The sequence below is a fragment of the Vulpes lagopus genome, chromosome 7, assembly GCF_018345385.1.
Source record: "Vulpes lagopus strain Blue_001 chromosome 7, ASM1834538v1, whole genome shotgun sequence".
NCBI lineage: Eukaryota > Metazoa > Chordata > Mammalia > Carnivora > Canidae > Vulpes > Vulpes lagopus.
Window position 1 is genome coordinate 31,940,439 of NC_054830.1, and position 22,035 is coordinate 31,962,473.

Here is a 22,035-nt window from a genome sequence, read left to right on the forward strand (position 1 = left end):
TAGCACAGGGCCTGGCATATACTATGCACTCAGGAAACAGTAGCTAGTAGCATAATGGCTCTTTTTTCTTTCTGAATGAGGAATAGGTAACAGCAAAACTGTCCAAGGTAAAATCTGGGCACTTGATTGGGCTCATTCTGGAGCTAATAAGCACACATGGGTATACATCTGCCTTGGCATACACAATTCAAATTCCTTCTACAGCAAAATGGTGAGTGACTTCATGGCATGAATCTTAGGGACTGCTTTCAAAGAGATTAAACTGTAAGTGTCACATGGCTTTTAAAAATTTTATGTCCTGAAACTTGAGATATGAAACTAAAACTACATATAAAAATATTTAGCAGTCAAAGCTGAAGAGTTTCCCTTAAGATTCCATGTTGGAAAGCTAAGAGAGAAAGGTGTTCCAATGCACTACTAATGAAAACGGAAATTGGCACAACCATTTGGGAAAATGGTACCAAAACATTTGTCGAATATCAAGGCTTATGCATCTCAAGACCTAGTGATTCCACTTCTCTGTCTTTAACACTAGAGAAACATACCCAAGAAGACAAGCACAAAATATTTAGAAGGGCGTGGTTTGCTATAGTGAGAGAAACTGGAAACAACCAAAAGATCCTTTCTCTTTTAAGTAATAGAGGCTAATTCCTCTAAGAAATTACCCAAAACATTTCAACAGATTAACAATTTGATGTGGGGATTGCAGGCAGCCTGTATGGTAATTCCATTACCCAGCCTTATTTCATATGTGACTCTGCCATTCCCTGACCTTGGAATCTTCAGTTACATCTTTTGCATTCAGCGAACATACAAGGGATGACAAAGGGCAGCAAAGATTTTATGAGATTTTTACAGATTGGGTCCTAAGTGTCATAGATCACTTCCCTCCACAGAATGCAGTAACTTAAGACATATGTATTTATAATGTGGTCTGGATACAGGTTCAGGAGCAGGAACCAGGCATTTAATGAACAATAACTCACTTTCTGACATAAATAGTACAAGAATATTAAAAGAAGAAGCCAGATCTATGTTTACTAGCAAGTGAGCCTTCTAAGACATACCAGAGTGAAAAAAGTAAGTGAGAGGCATGTCACAGGATGGGTTTCCTGGAAGACAATAAGATGGAGTTTACTGTGCAGGATATTTATTAAGGAATATTCATGCTATCAGTATCTGGGGAAGCAGGATTGGTCAGAGGAAAAAAGTTGAGCTATAAGGCAGGTTCAACAGCAGTTTTAGTCACTCTACATGAAGCTGTGACTTTAGAAAGTTCATTCTTGTTCCAAGTTGAACCAACATTCAGTTTTGCATTGAACTTGCAAAAGAATTTGCACAGTGCTATCAAATGGAACTGAATCAGTTATTAGATGTTGGCTAAATCAGAAAGCGGTGAGACTGAGGTGCTTCTGTGCCCTTCAGGCAGTTCTTGAAGGGCTTGACAGCTGAAAACTGTCTACTAACTACATTCCACATGGAGGCAATGAGTCCTTCATTGAAGAGGGATTTGGACAGTGTACCACAGTGTCTACCACATAACTAAACAATCTAGATTGTCTACTGTTACTGTAAAACAAACCAAAAGGACATGCTTGCTTTCTCTAAATTTCTGCATAAATACATAGAGCAAATCTGAGTGGACAAAAAGCTGAACAATTTTTATAATAATAAACAATCATCAAGATTGTTGTGCTCCTTTTGAGAAAAGGAGGTGGGTCTGAGAACAGGGTAAAAGTCAAAGAAAACTTCCCATATGCAATGCTAATATTTTTAAACAAAGAAAATGAGTTGATATACTAGTTATGTAATAGGGATTTAACAAAATTGTATTTGAGATATACTTATTGTACAAATATAGTGATCAAAACAATATTCTACAGGAGTAGGACTCTGCATTTCTAAAGCATCAGATTAACATAGTGCTTATTTATTCAAGGATTGATCGACTTTCCTTTTCTCTTCTTCCTCCCACAGGTTTATGGTCATTTCATTGCTCAGTAATATCTCCATCAAAGGGTGACTTGGTTTGGGGGCCCTGGGTGTGGGGAGAAGAGGAAGGAAACTAGAATCAGCAATTTCCATTACTTGCTAGTAACTCTGGTGAATAGGTTTAGTGGGGGAAATGCTGAAAATCAGTTATTTGGATTATCTGAGCCTGTCAACCATCCATGTTACACCCTCTTCCCATTAGCACAGACTCATGAGAATTGGCCATAATTGCATTTGCAGTGATGGCAACTGAAACAAGATTGTTTTCAATGATTATGTGGTTCCGATTAAACTATTTGTCTCTCTTTCAAACAACATATCCTAACAAGGCACTTTGAGGAAAGAGACATTTCCTATTGTATTCTCACCTGTTACATATCTACCAGTCTTTTGGGAGGAGACAGATAATCTAGATAGAACAAGACAATTTTCCTGAATTTGAAAGGGCATTTCATCTTTTGCTTTAGTCTAGTAATAGAATAGTTTAATTGGGATGCTTAGCAGCAGAAAGGCTTAATATAATCAATAAAAGGATGTGCAATAAATATTTTGAATAAATACTTATGGAATTCAACATCATTAAATATTTTCATAGTGCCAGTAGTATTACAACTCTATCTTTAAAATCTCTATGTGATGACTGTTCATACACTGGGCTTTGACCAAACAACTCAAGTCAATTCAAAGATGAACAGTTTTCTCGTGGAATTACAATGCCATGTTGGGAAAAGGTTGGAATAAGATTCAAAAGACTAGGGTTCCAATTCAGATCCCCACTTATTTCATTTAGTGATTTTTTTTAAATGCACATTCTACAGATTGCCTCAATTTGTTCAGCTATACAATGAGTGTACAAGGACAAATCCTATGCTTAACATTTTATACGTATTTTTGTATTCATGATTTTAACCTGATGCTGATATTAATAAGCTACTGGTGGGTTTCATTGGTATCAAATAGAACTGAATCTTGACCTAATCACATAACGACTATTCAATATTAGGCAAGCTAAGTGACCTACCTCTCTAAGATCCTATGTCTGCATCTTCCTTTGTAAAATGAGGTTACGTATAGTTCATTCATAGCCAGATTGCTGTGAAGGTCAAAAGTGAAAAAGCATGTAAAGTGCATTGCACAAAGCCTGGGATATAGCAAGTCTACAATAAAAGGGAGTTATCTGCAAGTCTCAGCTATCTAACAAGACCCCATTCTGCTTTTCTCTTTTTCCAAGGAAAAACACACATTGTAAAATAAGCATTCTTCAAAGACAACCTGAAGACATCTGGGAATTCCAAAGGCTGAAAATTCCATGAGTTCATAGAAGCTTTCACTAATTCTACTGATCTAAAGACAAAAAGGAAAGAGTCAACTGTGTGCCCAAACTCATTTCTGATGATTTCTTCCATCCTACCCCTTCTGCCTCTCTGGGGGTGGCTGTGCCTGTAAAAAACATTGAAATTGTCAGGAACAGAGTCAGCTTTCAAGATTGGAATGTCAGAGTAGAGTCTTCTTTTCTTTGGACCAGAGGAGGCTTGGTTCGGTAAGTTTCCAGGTCTGAAAGGAGACAGAGCTGGGATATGGGAACCGATATAGATAAATAGCACAAACACCTTGAGAGAGTGATACATCAAGAGAGACTAAGGGCAGGAGCAAGATCATGAAACAAGATGAGATAAGAAACCAGAAGACCCTGTCTTAAGACTCTAATGTGTGTTGCGACCAGAGGCTGACTATATCCTACAAAGTTCCAAACTACATAAGCACAATGGGTAATGGACACTTTCTCATAAAAAGGAAAGATTTGTTTCCCCTTTTATGGCTAAAGCAAAAAGTATGAAAGTAGTCCCATTAGGAAGTACAGAGTATCTGAGTTAGACTGAGATGATTATATAACTGGGTTGGCTTTTCATAGAGCAAAACCTTATTCCTAAAGATGTTGAGAGATAAGATTGGGTCGGGTATTAGAAGGTCCAGGTGCTGTCTTTTGTTGTGAATAGGCCACTAAATAATATAGACTTGGACATAGAGCCAAAGAAAGGGGTACTCTTCCTCACTAGAATGTAAGCTCCAAGAAGGTTTGTCTGTTTTGTTCACTATTATATTCCTAGCTCAGCCCTTGATAAGTATCTGTTGAATTAGCTAACCAGCTGTGAGGCCCTAGGAAGAAACCAGTCCATCTGTGAAGTAAGGGGGCTGAATTAGACATTCTCTAAGATCATCCTACTTTAAAAATATTATGATTTATCAGAAACTACAAATGAAAAAATGGTCTTTACATTTTCTATCTCTATTATTTATGTCCCTTCTTCATTCAATGCCAGTGTGATGTAGGAAAATATCCCTGGTGGGATACAAGATGCCTTCAGTAGTCCAAAGATCTTCTTCCTTTATTTTTAAAAAGTTGTTTGCTTATGTCAATATGCAGTAGAAAAAAATACAATTAGTTTTTCCACGTATGATATGTTGCAGAGTTTACTTTTCAAATAAAGTTATAGGTAGGCAAGTCAACTTAAAGAAAATATTTTAAGTAAGTTATAATGCAAGTGGTTCACAACAAAATTGACAAAAGGTGGATCATAGGCTACTGCTGTTTGGGAAATAGTCCTCTCCATCAGTACTTAAAGCCTATATCTCAAAACCTAATTTTGACTAATGCTCTCAAAAGCAATGAATAGCATTACATCTCTATTTGTGGTAAAATAACTATCTTAATTATACTTTTATTTTTTAATTTAATTTAAATTCCATTAATTAGCATATTATTGGTTTCAGAGGTGGAGTTCAGTGATTCAACAGTCTTTTAATACACCCAGTGCTCATTCCATCATATGCCCTCCTTAATGTCCGTCACCAAGTTACCCCTTCCCCCCATTCTCCTCCCCTCAAGCAACCCTCAGTTTGTTTCCTAATATTAAGAGTCTCTAAACCACAAACTTTAATAATTGTAATTTTAAAATTATATCTGTTCTTCTTCTGGCCATGATGGGCTAACTGCTACTAGAAGAAACCACCTACCATAAATAATTAGAAAACTTAAATATATATATATATATGTGGCTGTGTGTGTGTGTATATATATATATATACACACACACAACAGCCACAGTTTTCAGACAGTGGACAATAGGCAGCACAAAACTATGATTCCTGAAAGGAAGGAAACAAGTGAGGTAAGGACATAATAGATTTATTTCCTGGAGATATACTCCAGATTGTTATTCAGGGAAGGGAAACCCAGGTAGAACACAGGGCCTCACTAACCAGAGAAGACAGTTCAAAGACAGAGTAAACTGAAGTGGCTAGAATTTGAAAAGCAAATTACTAAAAAAGAACGAGATATTTAGGAAAAAATTTCAAAAGATATGCACAAAAGTGCATTTGAACCTTTGACTGATTAGTAAGCCTTAAAGACCAATACTCCACAAGGTAAAAAAAAAAACAACAGCTAGGGAAAGAATAATAACCTAACTTAATGGTTATCTCCCACTGGGCTGAGCTATCTTCAAGTCCCATCCAGCCACAGAGAGGAGGTATCACTGGATTAAGCATTCAGTAGGGACCCTACAATGGCCATGCCTCAGTAATGATACAAAACTATCCCTAGATTAAAGACTACTCTGTATCTTCCCTAAAATGTCTTAAAAACAAGTTTCAAAAAGATTAAAGTAATCCATACAAAATTTAAATGATCAAAAAGCAACAATTTAAAGGAACATCATAAAATCTAGACATTCAACAATGCAACATTAAGAATGTACAGCATCCATCAAAAATTACCAGACATTCAAAGGATTAGGAAAAAACCTTTTTCCATAAGCAGGAGAAAAATTGGGCAACAGAAATAGACCTACAGGTGACAGAGAAGATATAATTAGCATATACAGACTTTAAAATAGCTATTATGGTTTATTCATTTAAAAAAACATGAATACAAGAAGAGCAATGAAAACTATGTAAAAAAACAATGAAACTTTTAAAACAGAAAAATACAATATTTGAAGTGAAAATTCACTAATTTTAATAGAAGTTTGATTCTCCAAAAGTAAAGATCAGTGAATTTGAATGAATAGAAGAAAGGATAGTCTTTTCCAAGACTGGTGCTGCAATAATCAGATGTCTGTATTGAAAAATATCAACTTTCAACCCTACTATTTACCACATACAAAGATAAAGTTGAGAAGGATCATAGAACTGAATGTAAAATCTGAAACTATAAAACTTTATTACTATGAAGGCAAAGATTTCTTGGGACACAAAAAGTATTAACCATTAAAAAAAATTTGATAGGGCAGCCTAGGTGGCTCAGCGGTTTAGTGCCACCTTCAGCCCAGGGCGTAATCCTGGAGACCTGGGATTGAGTCCCATGTTGGGCTCCCTGCATGGAGCCTGCTTCTCCCTCTGCCTCTCTCTCTTTCTCTGTGTCTCTCATGAATGAATGAATGAATAAATTAATTAATTAATTAATTAATTAATCTTTTAAAAAAATTGATAAACTGGATTTCACCAAAAGTAAACATTTTGCTACTGAAAAACACCATTAAAAAAAGATGTCAAATTGAAGCCTGAAAGAAAATATTCATAATATAAACATAAAATTGTACACAGAATATAAAAAGAACTGCCATAATTCAATAAAAATACAATCTAATTTTTTAAATGGGCAAAAGATTTGAACATTATACCTCACAAACTAAAAAACATCTAAGTGGCCAATAAACACTGAAAGATATTCCAAATCAGAGTCACCACAGAAATGTGATTTTAAAGCACTCAATACCCACTAAAATGGCTAAAATGAAAAAAAGAGGAACATTAGTAAGATTTGGCAAGGATACACAGCTGGAAATGTTACTCATTGGTGGTGGGAGTGTAAATAGTATAAATATCTTAGAACACACTTTGGTAGTTTCTTATAAAGTTAAACATAAATTTACCATATAACCCATCAATTCATCTCCTATGTATGAATCTACAAAAAAAAATATGAGTACACAGTCTGCCAGCATATTTATATATGAATGTGTGTTGATATATACAACATGAATGAATCTCAAAAATATATTTCTGAGTGAAAGCAGCCAAACACAAAAGAGGATATACCACAGGATTCCATTTATATAGACATCTAAGCCTAGTCTATATTGACAGAAATGTAAAGGCAGCTGAGGTTGGGTCAGGAAGTTGTCTGGGCAGGGTCAGAAGAGAATATTTTAGTGTGCTGGAAATTTTCTGTATCTTGGAGCACCTAAGTGGCTCAGTAAGTTAAATATCTGACTCTTGATTTCAGCTCAGGTCACGATTTCAGAGTCATGAGATGGAGCTCTGCTTCTCCCTCTGCGCTCAGTGCATAGTTCGCTTGGGATTCTCTCTCCCTCTCCCCCTTCCCCTCCTCACTGGTGCTAAAGAAATAAATAGTCTTTTAAAAACATTTTTCTGGGATGCCTGAGTGGCTCAGCAGTTGAGGGTCTGCCTTCAGCTCAGGGCCTGATCCCAGAGTCCCGGGATCAAGTCCCACATTAGGCTCCCTAGCAGGAGCCTGCTTCTCCCTCTGCCTGTGTCTCTGCCTCTCTGTGTGTGTCTCTGATGAATAAATAAATCTTTAAAAAAATTAAAATAAAATAAAAACATTTTTCTGTTTCTTGACTTGAGTGTTAATTACATGTGTTCATGCATGTATCAAAATTCATTGAACTAAGTATTTTAAATGGGCACATTCATTTTGTAGTGTGTAATTGTATTTCAATAAACTTTAAAATATATTTATTTATATAATCATGGAGCAAAGTTATTCAGGTTTCTGCCTATATATACTTTGTATCATATATCTTTTTGCTATTTCTTTTGTTTCAGATTTATGATCTTTGATGTCTCTCCTTTCCTAGTCTTGGTAAGTTTTAGCCCCTGCCCTCATCACGTTTCATGACCAACATAAGTGATAGCTGTCATCTTGTTTACAAATGCTTTCAGTTGTGCAAAGAGAAAACTTTGCAGAATATCCCCAATTAGGTGAAAGACTCATGAAACTTTTGGGGTAAACCAATAGAGACCCACAAATCTATGATCTTCTAGCTCATAGTAATGCCATAATGCTTAAGTTAGTTGTTCTTTATGAAGATCTTTAGCAACTCTATTTTCTTCTAAACACAACAGACTAAGGATATTATCCCAAGTGTGTGCTCCTGAATGCTATGCATTGGTGAAAGGAGGCAGAAAGAAGTTTGAAGACTCAACATGCTTTAGATGCTCTGAAAGCCTCTTTGGACCAAAAATAATACAGACTGTGGGTGTTGTTGCCAAAAACATCAGATTTTTGGTTTCAGGTCATGATTCAGAAGCTGAAAGTGTCAATGGGAAATCGTATCCAGGAATAATTCAGTCCAATAGTCTTTGTAGCGTAATGGACACAATAAATGTCAGCAACACTGAACAGCCAGGAAACAAAAGTACATTGTCAGCTAGCAATGATAAGAGAATCTTAACAGATGTAATTTATAGCATTAATGTTGATGAAGTTAGTAACCTTTAGCAAAGAGACACAGAATCAATAGCTGCCTGAGAGTTTGCAGCTGCAGAAATTTAAGTGGGAATTGACCAGGAAGTCAGATGTAAGAGGTGCTAGAAGAATATTTAAACCAGATGAAAAATATTTAAGGCTAATTATAAATAAGTGACAAAAAATGGAGTATTAGAATAATAATTTAACTTCCTAGAAAAACTGGAAGAATGTTTACTAAAAATATAGCAAATTGAGAGAATTATGCATTGATATATCTATGAAAGCAACTTTAGGTATTTAAACTGCGGCTCTGAAATTGCAGAAGGGAAAATATATTTTTATAATTCAATACATGCACTTCTATTTATCAGTGCACCACCTATTTCTCTGCTTAGATTTTATGGTGTTATTATTGAGATGCTTATCATAGAGCTTACTCAATTGGACCATGGTATATCGATGTACAGAGTTAATCAACATTCCAGATAAGTGATAAGGCCTCAGGGAAGAAGCACATTAAAGCTCACTCCAACACAATGAGTTAACACCCTTGGGAATATATAGCTGTTAAACAAAACAGGGAAGCCATATTGCTCAGTGAATCCAGTGAGATCTAATGGGAATTTCAGAGTAAATTTATTTTTAAGATGTGTAGGCAGCTTAATAATTCAAAGTGCTTTTCCTATTTTAACGCAAATCACCCTACCACATCTTTTCATTTAACACTAATCAATTTGCTTAACAGATTAGGAAGGGAAAGGATGTACCCCAAGTAAAGTGATTCTTCTTATCTTTAAATTTTGCATGTATAACTCCTTTCACAGGCTCTTACAAATCTATATTACCTCTGCTGTCACAGCTTAAGTGTATCTTTTGGCTTCAGGAATTGTGGGAGTATTCAGGAGGCTCAATTTTTATGGTAGCAAAACACCTCTACAAACAAACAAAAAGTTCACCAAAAATAGAAGAGGACATCAACAAAATGATCAGGTGACTTTGAGTAACTTCAGTTCTTAGTGCTGCAGAGTGAGATATGCCTATGTCCTCAAACATTTCATATGCCTATTTCAAAATGTTTACTTTAAAAGTGCTAGTAAATAACATCGACTTTTTATGACTTTTTGCTATTTATCCCCTTACTTACCTTTATATCAACTTAATATCAGACAGTGAATGGTATTCTGTGGATTTTAAAAACTAGTGACTATCTCAATTAGACTCAAGGTCAAAAAACAACAGGAACTGCCTCTCTGAATAATTAGTAACATTCCAAGGAAGGCTTTCTTACTTCTCATTGTCTAATTCAGAATTCACAAATAAAACATTGTATTCAAACTAAATGAAATTAAGAATGACTTTTATGAAAGAAGATGCAATTTTTCATACTGACCTTTTTGACTTGAGGAGAAGAATTGATTGAGGGTTTGAACACTCCATTATGCACACCACCTCTTTCAACCAACTCTATTTTTAGCTGCCTACATTAGTCCCATATGATAGCAAACACAACTACAATTGTTCAAGTCACTGTTCTAAGTTCTCTATAGTTACTCACTGAATTCTCCAAATAACCTTATGCATCAGTTATCATCCTCTTCATTTTTCAATTGAAGAAATTGAAACACAAATAATACCTGACTTGCCCAAGATCACAGAGCTTGGGAAGAGATGACATGGGTTTGATCTTTGTACAAAGTGACATCCCTAACTGCACAAGGAACACAACAGGAGTGGGTCCATGAAAAACCACCTGTGGATGTCCTTCAGCTAAAAATACCAGCCACGTCAAACAAAACAGCAAACAATCAAGTGATGGTCAGGTAGGGTCAATATCTTTCTGTGTCCAATTATAGAATTGAACAGATATCTCTTATAGTTAGCCTACATGAATTTGTGTTAAAGAAGGAACAAATTCCAAAAGCAGGGCAAGGTACCTTTTGAAATATAAGAAAGAAATTTTAGAATCACTTTCTGGTAGTACCTCTTATTCCTGATAAATGATCTTCATCAAAAAACACTTTAAAAAATCACTAATAGTTCTAACTATGGATTTCTAAGTGGTAGACTGGTCAGAGATAATGGATTTTTCAGTCTATTGTCATGGAGTGGAGCACAGTGAATGTTTTCTAAGCAGACAATGAGAATGGAACTTTTCACATGGCATGGCATGTGAAGTCAGAAATTATGTCCTTTTTACAGATTTGGAACCCGAGGCTCAAAACGTGTTAAAAGTCCCACATCTCTACTGGGTGGTAATGTTGTGGGGTTCATCTCCTGCTCTGTTTACAGGAACTCTCATTCTTTCCACCCTCCTGCACTTTGAATCTCATCACAGAAACCCTAAGTACAAATAAGAACAGATATCATTATCTGAGTTTCAATTGTCAGCTTCTCTATGGAGATACATAGTTTGGCTTTGGAAAAGAAAATTGCTGGTTAGTCTGTCACTCTATTTCAACTTCTCTTTCAGCTTACACACAAAATGATTTCCTTAAAATTTTAATGTTTGCAAACAAATCACATCTGATGATATCAGATTAGCTATATTTTCCAACCAAACAAGGTGTAGGAGCGGTGGGAAAATAACCTGACCTTCTTCTTGAGGTTGGAAATGCCAAAAGGCATATGTGAAAAGCCTCCAGGGGAAAATATTCACTATTTTTCACTGGTTCGGCTCAGTTTCTGTTGCCTAATCATTTTCTTATCGCCAAATATTACATATTTACACAGGTGCTTCTCCAATTTAATTGTTTGGAAGCAGTCACTGGAAGCAACACTATGTGACTCAGCTTTGGTGATACAGTCCAGCTGGGGTCTGACAGGTAAATAATTACCACTCATCAGGGCCTAAATGAATTCAGGTTCTTTAAAGTCAGATGTGGGGAAGGGGGTAAGGGTTATAAATGAACTGTTAGCAATATCAGGAGAAATAGGAGCTGAGCAGTCTAGTCTTAGCCGAAAACAACAAAGAGAAGAGTTAACAAAATAAGACCTCCACTGCCACATGTATTATAGCACAGAGCCCTCTGGCTGGGGCTCTCTCATTCCCCATCCAGGCATAATGAGCTTAGGGATCTTAGGAGCCTCTCCGTAAAACTGAGTTGGGTGATGAGCTATTTCCTTTTCAATCCTCACAAGGTATAAGCTGATGATTTCATGATGCAGAATTCAGATTTCTTAACATAAAAAGGAAAAGTAGGTCTTTCTCTGTCCTCTGTATCAATAAATACTGTTTAAAATAAAGACAAGGAATGAACGCACTTGCTCCTTGATGACAAACCATGTGTTCTAAGGGCTTATTTATTTATTTATTTATTTTTTTTCCTTTTTTTTTTTTTTTTTTAAATTAACTTTTATTGGTGTTTAATTTACCAACATACAGAAAAACACCCAGTGCTCATCCCGTCAAGTGTCCACCTCAGTCTAAGGGCTTATTTAAATTAGCAGATTTTAGGTGGGAGGTTCTCCATCCTCAGGGGCCAGTGGAGATTTCCAGGGAGTTATTATGAAGGAGACCTACCCCCAGGCCCGAACCCCTACATGATGTATTCACAAGCTTTGAGGACATTTGTTTAAAAGTCAGCTTCTATTGGCTGTAGAAAGCCTTGCTGCCATGTTTGCAGGTCATTTTTCAGGCTCCTGGTAATGAACAAAACAGGTCTGATAATTTTCAAGAATACTCTCAGGAAATATGTGGTGCAGGACTGCAGCTTTCAAGCAGTTGACACAGAAATCTGGTTCAATCAGTGTTGAGAGCCATGCCTGAAGAAGCCTTCTGTGTTTTGGGACCAGCCAGGGTAGCTGTAACAGCCACAACAAGGCCATATTTTGACTGGTTTTCATCAATTTGACTCCGTGGTTTTGTTTCTTTTCTTTTCTTTTTTTTTTCTTTTTTTTTTTTTTTCCTTTCTCTGCCTCTTGTAAAAGCATTTGGCTTCGAAGCACAAAAAAAGAATTTTTTAGTAGTAACTCCAAGTACTCTCTTATTGTCTCTCATAAAACGTGGGTTGGAGGATTTACCTTATGGTTTGACTCCTGGCTAGAAGTAAGCAAGAGTCCAACATCAGGGGAAAATATTAAATGACCACTTGTGATTCTCTTCTTTATTCTTTTCTTTAGTCTGAAATTGTGGTGCATGTGTGCTTGCCCTGAGCACAATTCCCACCACATCCATGAATGTGGAGGTTTGGGAGAAAAACATGCTCTCTTGTCAGAATGAGCACCCCCAAACATCACAACCCCAAAGAAAAATACCAACATCTTAAGGAAATGGTTTTGACTGAGGTCTTCCAACATGCAATATTATGTGCTGACTCAGGCAAACTTAAGGCAACATGCTGAAAACATTTACAGGCCTGGAAAATAACTGGTTTACTAATTCAAGATGCTTTTAAATTACAAAAAGAATACTTAAAAACAAATAAACCTCCCTTTCCAAAAGTAATGTTGTAGAGTAAGCCGCTCCTGAAATGAAAAATCAGAGCTCACAATCAAATGCAAATTCAGTTTCTTGGGAAACTCCCAGACAACAGACAAAGAATCTCCACACCTCAAACCCCCAATCATGGAATGGAAGTACATGTTTCATGACTTCAAAATATTAAATGAAAACTGAAATACTTAATACCTCAGGTGTATTTTCGTCTCAGTGTCATAGATCTCAGTGCTTCCAAAGGGATTTTCCAAGGGTCCCATATTTCTGGATGCTTTTAGGAGGTTTGTTTTTTTGTTTTTATATTGCTACAGAGCAGGTACTGGGATATAGACCAAGGTTTCTTAACCTCGGCAACTATTAACACTTTGGGCTGAATAATTCTTTGCCAAGAGGACTATCTATGCATTGCAGGATGTTTCAGAACATCCTTAGCCACTACTTGGCAGATTCCAGTAGCCCTTCCCAAGTTGTGCCAAACAAAAATGTCTCCAGGCATTGCCAAGTACCTCCTGAAGAAGCAAGTTATCACCAGTTAAGAACCAATTTTACTTACTTTTACTAATTCAATCCTAAATATGCTCTAAGATAGGTGCTATTGTTGTCTTCCTGTATCTTCATTATTTATAAGTAATGAGAATGTAGCTTAGAGGGCATTAAGTGGTATGTTCAATTTCATAGTCTAGTAAGTGGCAAAAAAAAAAAAAGTCTCCAACCAGATCTACAACACTTATACTCTATCCTACCACTGCAAACATCCAGAATTTTAGTTGAGCAATACTATAGGTGCTTTCTCTATAGCCCAAGATTTCTAAAAATACATACATAAATAAGTGAACACTTTCTTGAAAGAGTCACTAAAATGTCACTATATGTAAATTTCCTCTCAATTCAAAGAGGTTTGTTGGAAGGTAGGGAACAATGATGCCATTGGACATACCTGGATGTGGGTAACTGGGCCATATGTAATTGTTGCCATTTGCTTGACACTTGCTAGCTCTTTCAGCTACTTGTATGGATATATAAATCCAAAGCCTACCAGATTCACCACAAAGCAGACTGTCATAGCACTACTACTTAGCAACAACTACATTGTGATAATGGAAAGAAAATGGAATTTAGGGATTGGGCATACCTTGAGTTTTCTGATAACTCTGGGAATTGGAAATTGATTAACTTCCTTTAGCTTCTGATTTCTTGTCTTTAAAAAAAAAAGGACAATCACAGCTTCTTGCAAGATGGTTCTATTTAATATTTGCAAAGCCCAGGACATAGAACTTGGTAGGTAACATACACTTGGTAGAGGGATGTGAACATATTTATTGAGCTTTTAATGTATATCAAGCACCGTGCCATGTGTTTTATGTCAATTATTCAGTTTCATTCATGAGGTTCATTATCCATTGGTTATATTAGGTTGGCACCCTTTTTGCCTCTGTTTACTTATCTGTTATCTGTCTCATTCACTTACAGAATAGCAAAGAGCATGCCTGTTTTATTCACTGTTTAACCCCCAATGCTTCCTACCTCAATCAATGTTTGTCGAGTTGGTAAATTAATGAACCAATGAAAGAAAAAAAGATACCCTTAGGAACACTCTTGTACTGTCTTCTATGAAGCATTCTTGATTCTTTCATGGTAGCATTTCTGGGATTCATTCATTTCTCCTCATTCCTGCAGCCACCATCCTGCTTCTGACTCTCACTGCCTTGAGTCTGGACTACTGGAGCCACATCACAATCTTTGTGTGGTTTCTAGTCTCTTCGGACTCCTACTTGTGTTCCTCACAGCTGCCACAGGCATCTTCTTCACACACCCCCATCAGCAAATCATTATCATTCACTTGAAACCAAAGCTTTTCATGATCAATCCCAGCTTGCCCTAACCCATCGCACCTTCTACCATTTACTAATGTTATCATTATTCCAGGCAGACCATTATTTGCTTAAACATTTTGGCATGTGAACCTGATGATCATCCTGCCATTTACTTAGTGTATAGCTTACTGAGTGCCTCTTTTGTACCAGGCACTGTGTACTATGTGTGCTACTACCACATAAAACATGATTATTGTCCTATGGAGGTTAAAATACGGTTAAGGAGAAAAAGCACCAAAACAATTGTGATACATTATCAATTAATTTGCAAAGGGTACAGGATGCCAAGTAGCACCTGGAAGTGTCTGCCATCCACACTCAGGAAGTCAGAGAAATGTTCCCAGTTGGGGTTGAGAGGCACAATATAACCCTGACATCTGACATGTAAAAAAAAATGAAGAGAGCTTTGCTAGGAAAAATATTGCAGAGAGAACAGAAGAATAAAGAATATGGTTTATTTGGTGAACTGAAATAGTTAAGAGTATCTGGAGAGTAAAGAGCAAAACAGTTAGAGTTATGGGGGACAACATATGGTATGGAGAAGTGAAGACAGCCATGGGTATGTACTCTTGAGACACATGAACCCTACTGTCAAGACAATGGAGAATTACCAAGGAATTCTGAACAGGTTAATTGAAATGCTACTATTTGAAACTCTCAAGGGGGATGGCACTGCCAGGAGGACTTAACTAAGTTACCATTTCTTCCTTATAAAATATAGCCTTATGATGCAAATCCATTTCCTAACAGGAAAAGGGAATGTCAAGAAAAAGGATTTTTGTCCTGGACATCTAGAAAAGATCTGAGAAAACCTACAGGGAGGTCTTCTCTGAGCTCTGTCAACTACTTGGGTACTTTTCCATGCCTCGGTGTGCTCATCTGTCAAATGATGGGAATGAACTGATTATATGATCTCCCAGGCTTCTTCCAGTTCCTTACTCCTCTGCATCTTGGCCTCTTACAGATAGTCATTTTAAAGCTAAAAATTTGATAGGAAGACTCATTTGATGAGCTTCTTAAAATTATAGAAATCCACACCTCATCCTCTGAAATATAGGTACAGTAGGTATGAGATGGGAACACTTTTTTAAAAAGTGCCCCAAGTGAATCTTATATGCTGATTCTCAGAGCAAACTTTTGAAGAACTCTGTAACAGGAGGATGAGTCCCTTTATTTAAATAGAAAAGAGGCCTGGGAATGTCGACTCTTTCAGGAACTGGCCCCTGTATAGTTAATCAAAAAGAGCCTGAGTACCCAATTATACCTTTAGGATGTAGAAGCCAAATTAGAATAGATCACCTCATCAGAATTGAAATGGACAGAATTAATATCACCACTTATTGATTTTATGCTGTGTGCTCTGCCCTGGGCCAGGGGCTTGGCACCCATTCGCTCCCGTAATTGTCACAACCAGATGGCAGCATCACTAGGTTCCAATAGTAAGGGGCTTAAAGAGGCTTGTGGCATTTGCAAGGGAGGAATAAGCATCACAAATGGTGACAGACTTCAGTTATCTTTTCTAGTTTCCCATTATCTGGTTGATGATTTTCTATCATGTAATGAACATATATGCCCTTTGCTTTAGTGTTTCTTTCTCAACACTTTTTCATGTTAACCAAAACAGCTGTCTCGCCAACATACTACCACAATACATAACTGAGGATATGTCAGTCTTTGAGGACAGCCTAAGATCAACTTTCCCATCTACTCCTTGCCTTCCAGATATGCCACTCTGGTAAAGTAGGTAAAATCAAAACTAAATGCATGAAAGAATTCATCTATGGAAATTTTGCAGAAAATAATCCATCAACCATTGAGAAAGTCAGTCAGGGTCTTAAGACCAGGGTGACTCTCTGCATGCAGAACGATAAATAATGTTGAATTAGAATGAGCCTAACATGAGTACTCCCAAGCAAAGAGATGGAACGTAAAGAGAATTGGATTTCAAAGACTAAGCATGGATTCAGAATTAAGTAAGGAAATAGGTGTTTGGATATTAACAATTGCTCCTTGTTGTTACCATCAAAATGTTCTTGGCATTGAGGAAGATGACCCAGTAACCTGAAAAGGCTGGGTGTACAAAGCTTTAAAACAACAGTTGCCTTGAATTTTAGTTTGAGGTCACTATATAGCCTTCTGTCACAAAGGTTAATTTTCAGAAAGAACTTACACATCCATGTCTGGTACCAATTACATTAGCAATGTAACTCCCATGAAAAAAAGGAAGCTCCCATCTTAGATAACAAGGTGGCCCTTGCAGGGAATGAGTTTCAGAGACATACCTGAATTTATCTACTTTTTTTAAGTACGCTCCACACCCAGCATGGAACCCAACATGGGGCTTGAACTCACGATCCTGAGATCAAGACCTGAACTGAGATCAAGAGTTGGATACTTAACAGACAGAGCCACTCTGGTGCCCCCAGACCTGAATTTAAATCCTTGCTCTGCCACTTTCTAGCTATGTGTCTTTGGCAATTTTCAAAACTTCTCAGAGCTAATGCCTTCTCATTTGTAATGCAAGTAATAACCAGTACTTTAAAGAAGTATCATATAAATGAGAGGTAATGTGTAATATGCTTAGGACACAGCTTGGAAAAAGAAGTAACCATAGACAGTAAGCCCCAGACAGTAACCATGATAACTAAGCTGCATTCAAGTGAATTGGTTTCTTTGAGCTAAATTACAAATGCCACCCTTCCCTCAAGATAGAGATCTGTTAAAAGTGAGTTTCTGAATCTGCAGAGCAATGCATTATTCTGTAGCCACCTTCAAGACGCAGCCAAAATTAGGCTGCCATTTTCAACAAGCTCCACTATCGTCCAAAGCTTTCCTTATAGTTTAGTGGCAGGCATTGTTCTACACAGAAATTTTCAACATTCTTATTGCCAAAAATTCCATGAAACCATGTTTTGAGACTCTTGTATATCACAGATATGATATTTATTAAATAATAGCCTTAATTTCCTACTCTTTTTTTATTCTAAGGCAAAAATAATAGGTTTTGAAATGACATTGTTCATTCAGCAATAGTATCTGTGGAATACAATGTGTTATGTCCTCAGGATACAATGCTAATCCCTGCTCACAGTCTGATGGGGTGACAGACAAGGTAAAGGACTGAAAAAGAAATGAGAGTAGCCAAGAAAGAAGATACAGAAGAAGCGCTTTGGGCAAAGGGAAGAAATGCAAGACTTTGAGGTGACAGAAGGAGGTCAATTCCACACAGGAAAGATTTTTGGTAGGGCTAGAATGTGACTTTTCCAAAGTATTGAGTCCTGCATTGCCTCATGCTGGTCAAGTGTTTGATTTCAATTAGACTACTGCAAATTTCTCCCCCAGATCCCTGGTGCTTTCACAGACCCTGAAAGATTGATAGAGTTTAAATAACTTTGAACCAGACTAATCCAAGCAAAATTCCCAGTTTCACTGTTGAGTGTCTATACAAACTTGGGCTTGAGCTTCAACTTTGACATCTATAAATAGAAGAATAATACCTACCTTGTTAAGCAGTTGTGGCCATTAAATACAGTGATGATTTGGTTAAAGTATCTAAGGTACACCCTGTCACATGGTAGGCACTCAATAAACTTCAACCACTAGCCATAACTGACAGCTAAAATCTCTACATTTCCAATGGGTAAGCCCTGATAAAGTGCCTGTGATCAAAATCAGGTATATCAAATTTAGAGTTTTCTGTTTTGGAGACCAAAACCCCTCATTAATAATAATCGTAAAACCATAATACTCACCACTTACTCTGGCCCAGACATCATGGGAAGCATTCATCTTAAATTTGTAAATCTTACAACAATCCTATGAGGTTGTTTGTATTTCATGAAACACCACTCCCATTTTCTACAAAAGAAAGAAGAAAGTTCATGAACTCAAATATACTTTGACATTTTGGATGAAACAAAGTTAAACAGATTTGTTTCCTTCCGAGCTTCTCAGAGACTTTCATCTGACAATATGCATTATCAAATCCAAGAGAGGAAAAATGTCTAAAGAGTTTTCCAAATGTATTTGACCATTAAATCCCTTTTTGCTTGGCTGCATATTAAAATACTTTTTAAACATTACTTTGTAAAAGGTTCAAAAAAGAATTAACAGCTCCGTTTTATACCCCCAGAAAACTGGGGCTCAGAGAAATTAAGTAGCTTGTCTGAGATCATACAACTAAGCAAGCAGGATGAATCATGATTTGAAACCTGGTCTAACTCTTAAAACCACGCTCCTGGCCACAGGACAATTATTTCCAACTCTGCCCCAATTCTTAGAAACTGTTAAGGCTGCAGAAATAGGCCTTTGCACTAAGCTCTGACAATTCTGGATAAAATAGCCTCTTAAACCAAACCAAAGACAGGCGTCTGAGGATAGCAATCACCCCCTGTGCCGGGGAAAAAGTGAAAAGGCAAAAAGGATCCCATACCCAATTCTCTCCTACAGTAAGGAATTGCTGAAGCCTGCATTCAGAGCTCAGCCAGACATCTACCTTATTACCTCCAATTGTGCCCTGAGTTACTTCCCCCAAGTTTCAGAGTTCGTGCTGTACCCCCGTGGCCCAAAAGCCTTCTCCATACCTCTCACTATTTTACTGGTGCTTACTGACAGCTCACACCTGGCTGTTCCCTCAGCACCGCAAATGCAGCCCACCACTGAGCATATTGCTAAAGTAAATAACTCACTTAACCCAAACCTAATAATCCCTCCACAAAACTCAGAGAATATGAAAAAGAATTACCCCATCCAGTTCCCTCAGCATTATGGGAACAGGCGAGCCTTTCATTTACTCCCGCAGTCCATATGTTTGAAGGTCAAACAACACCTGGATATTTCTTTGAAATAAACTAATTGAGCCTGGATGATTTAGAGTCAGTCTTGCTGAAAGGCTCACTGGATCACCAATGGTAAGGCAAGACCTGCTTTTGAAAATGCTGGATCCTCCAACCTCAGCTTTGTCAAAGGCAATGAATATTTGATGCTGTTCAAAGATTAAGACCTGGACCAAATTGAGTAAAGAGAAGAGAAAGGATTGCTTTCAAACTGCTATGAAAAGGAGCGTTGGCCCCAGGTGTTCAGGGTGGTAAAGAAATCAGAGCCAGCTAAAGAAAAATCAGGCAGAGGGCCTAAAAAGGAATAGTTCTCAACCACTAAGTGTGCATATAAAGCACCTGGGAAACACGTTAACAATGCAAGCTTCCTGGCTAGCCTTTCTCTTTTGTTCCCCTTGTAGCTGGTTTTCATGGAAACCCTGTTTGTAAGAACAACACAGAATTAACACACACAGAGACCAGTTTGATTCAGAGTGGAAGCAAAACATCAGCCTCACTAACTTGTTTTGCATCATAAGCAGCCATGTACTCCAATTGGTTGGTTTGCTTTGCGTATAGGCAGCTTCAACGTGTGATCCAAAGGTGAGCTTGGTGTGGAAACCCTTTCCCCACTTAGGCTTGGCCTCCTAAATTCAAACACATACATAGGACCTTATACTTCTTCGTATCATTTATTGGCACTGTGGTGAACAGTTTTCCACTAGACAGTTAATACCCTTTCTCCCACTATACTGTCAACTCTATGAGAGCCACACCCATCTTGGGCACCACCACAGCCCCAGAACCTAGTGCATGTGGGTACATGTGGGTGCTCCCTAATTATTTCCTAAGTAAACAACTGAGTGGCATTAGAAAAAAATGACAGGGCTAACAAGAATTTCCTAGAGCAAATATATTGGCAGATAAATTTTGGAGAAAAAGAAACGAGACATTGATTTTTGTCTTATAATTTAAAAACACATTCTTCTAAGAATCTCTCTGGTTGTAGTCAGTTTTTGGAAACTGCAATAATAATAACAGTGGAACTGCAATTATAATGATGATCAGATCTAACATTTATCAAGGACTTGTATGCCTGGCTCTGTCCTAGGTTTTATCCATGCAGTACCTCACTCAGTTGTCTCAGAAAACCTATGAGGTAGGTATACCATTTTATAAGATGAAGGCACTGAAAGCTTACCATAAGAACTCTAGTCTGTCTGTGCTCTCAAACAGTTTATAGATACTGAAAGTTCATTCATCTGAGCATGGGCTCTGTCCTGATACTAGACACTGCAGACAATAACAAGAAAACCAGATACTGTCCCAATTCTTTTGAAGTTTATAGTCTAGTGGGAGAGACAGACGTTAATAAATAACCAGACAAATGAGAAAAAATACAACTATTTTTTATGCAGAAGCAGTATATGGTATTAGGAGGAATAAGTCATCATCAACTTTCTTAGGCTAATATCTGAAGGAAAAATGGACACTAACCAGGGAAGAAGAAAAGGAAGGAGCTTTCCAGAAAGGGGAAAGAGCTGTTTAAAGGTCCTCTGGTAGAAGGAAACATGGTGCTATAGGAGGGAATGGGAAGAAAAATCTGCAAGAGGATGGAATGGTGAGAGCAAGAGGCCAGACATAGCCAGAAAGGTAGGTAAGCTCTAGAACAGTGGTTTTCAAACTTAAGTATACACATCATAATCATCTGGAGGACTTGCTAAAACATAGTCTGCTAGACCTCATCCCCAGAGTTTCTGATATATTAGATTAGAGTAGGAGCCAAGACTTTGTATTTGAAAACATACACCTGGGTGCTGTTGATGCATTCTTAGACTTATTTTGAGAACCACTGCCCTAGACTCTACAGCATCTGGTAGGCCAGGGGATGGATTTCTGATTATGTCCTAAGGAGAACAAAAATATTATTGAAGGATTCTAAGCATGGGAGTGACATAACCCAATTTATATGGCCGGGGCAGGGGGCGGGGATCACTCTAGCAACAGGGTAGAGAAAATGCTGCAGGGAGGCCAATGTGGATGGGGGTAGACCGATCAGAAGGTATATAGCATTTGTTTAGATGGATTCAAGAGAGATTTAGGAGGATGAAACTAATAGGACTTGGTAGTGAATATGACGGTTAAGGGAGAGAATAGTTCCTTGGCTTCTACTTGAGCAATGAGACAGTGCTACTGTTCACTGAGAGAGAGTCTGGATAAAGACCAGGCCTAGAGAAGAAGATCATGAGCTCAGTCTTGGACTTGCTGAGTGTGAGGTCCCTTTGAAGCATTCAAAAGACGGCAAGTAGACAGTTAATATATGGGTCTGGAGTTAAGTGGTGAGATCAAGACTGGAGATAAAAATTGTGAGTCATCTGAGAATATGTATGATATGAAGCTATGGGGGTGGATGAGATCACCAGG

General features: G+C 37.5%; 1 long non-coding RNA gene across 26 annotated transcripts in view; it reads left to right on the forward strand.

Annotated features, from left to right (window-relative positions):
* The window catches only part of LOC121494882, a 364,318-nt gene that overhangs the window by 312,725 nt on the left and 29,558 nt on the right, over positions 1 to 22,035 (forward strand). For 22 of the 26 annotated variants that reach the window (XR_005988902.1, XR_005988895.1, XR_005988901.1 and 19 more), the window contains 4 exons: positions 3,224 to 3,532; positions 7,843 to 7,879; positions 11,219 to 11,310; positions 16,422 to 16,532. This is a non-coding gene — a long non-coding RNA (uncharacterized LOC121494882). Of the gene's footprint in view, positions 1 to 3,223; positions 3,533 to 7,842; positions 7,880 to 9,312; positions 9,479 to 11,218; positions 11,311 to 16,421; positions 16,533 to 22,035 lie in introns of all 26 variants that reach the window. The other 4 variants (XR_005988899.1, XR_005988909.1, XR_005988897.1 and 1 more) reach the window with 3 other exon arrangements.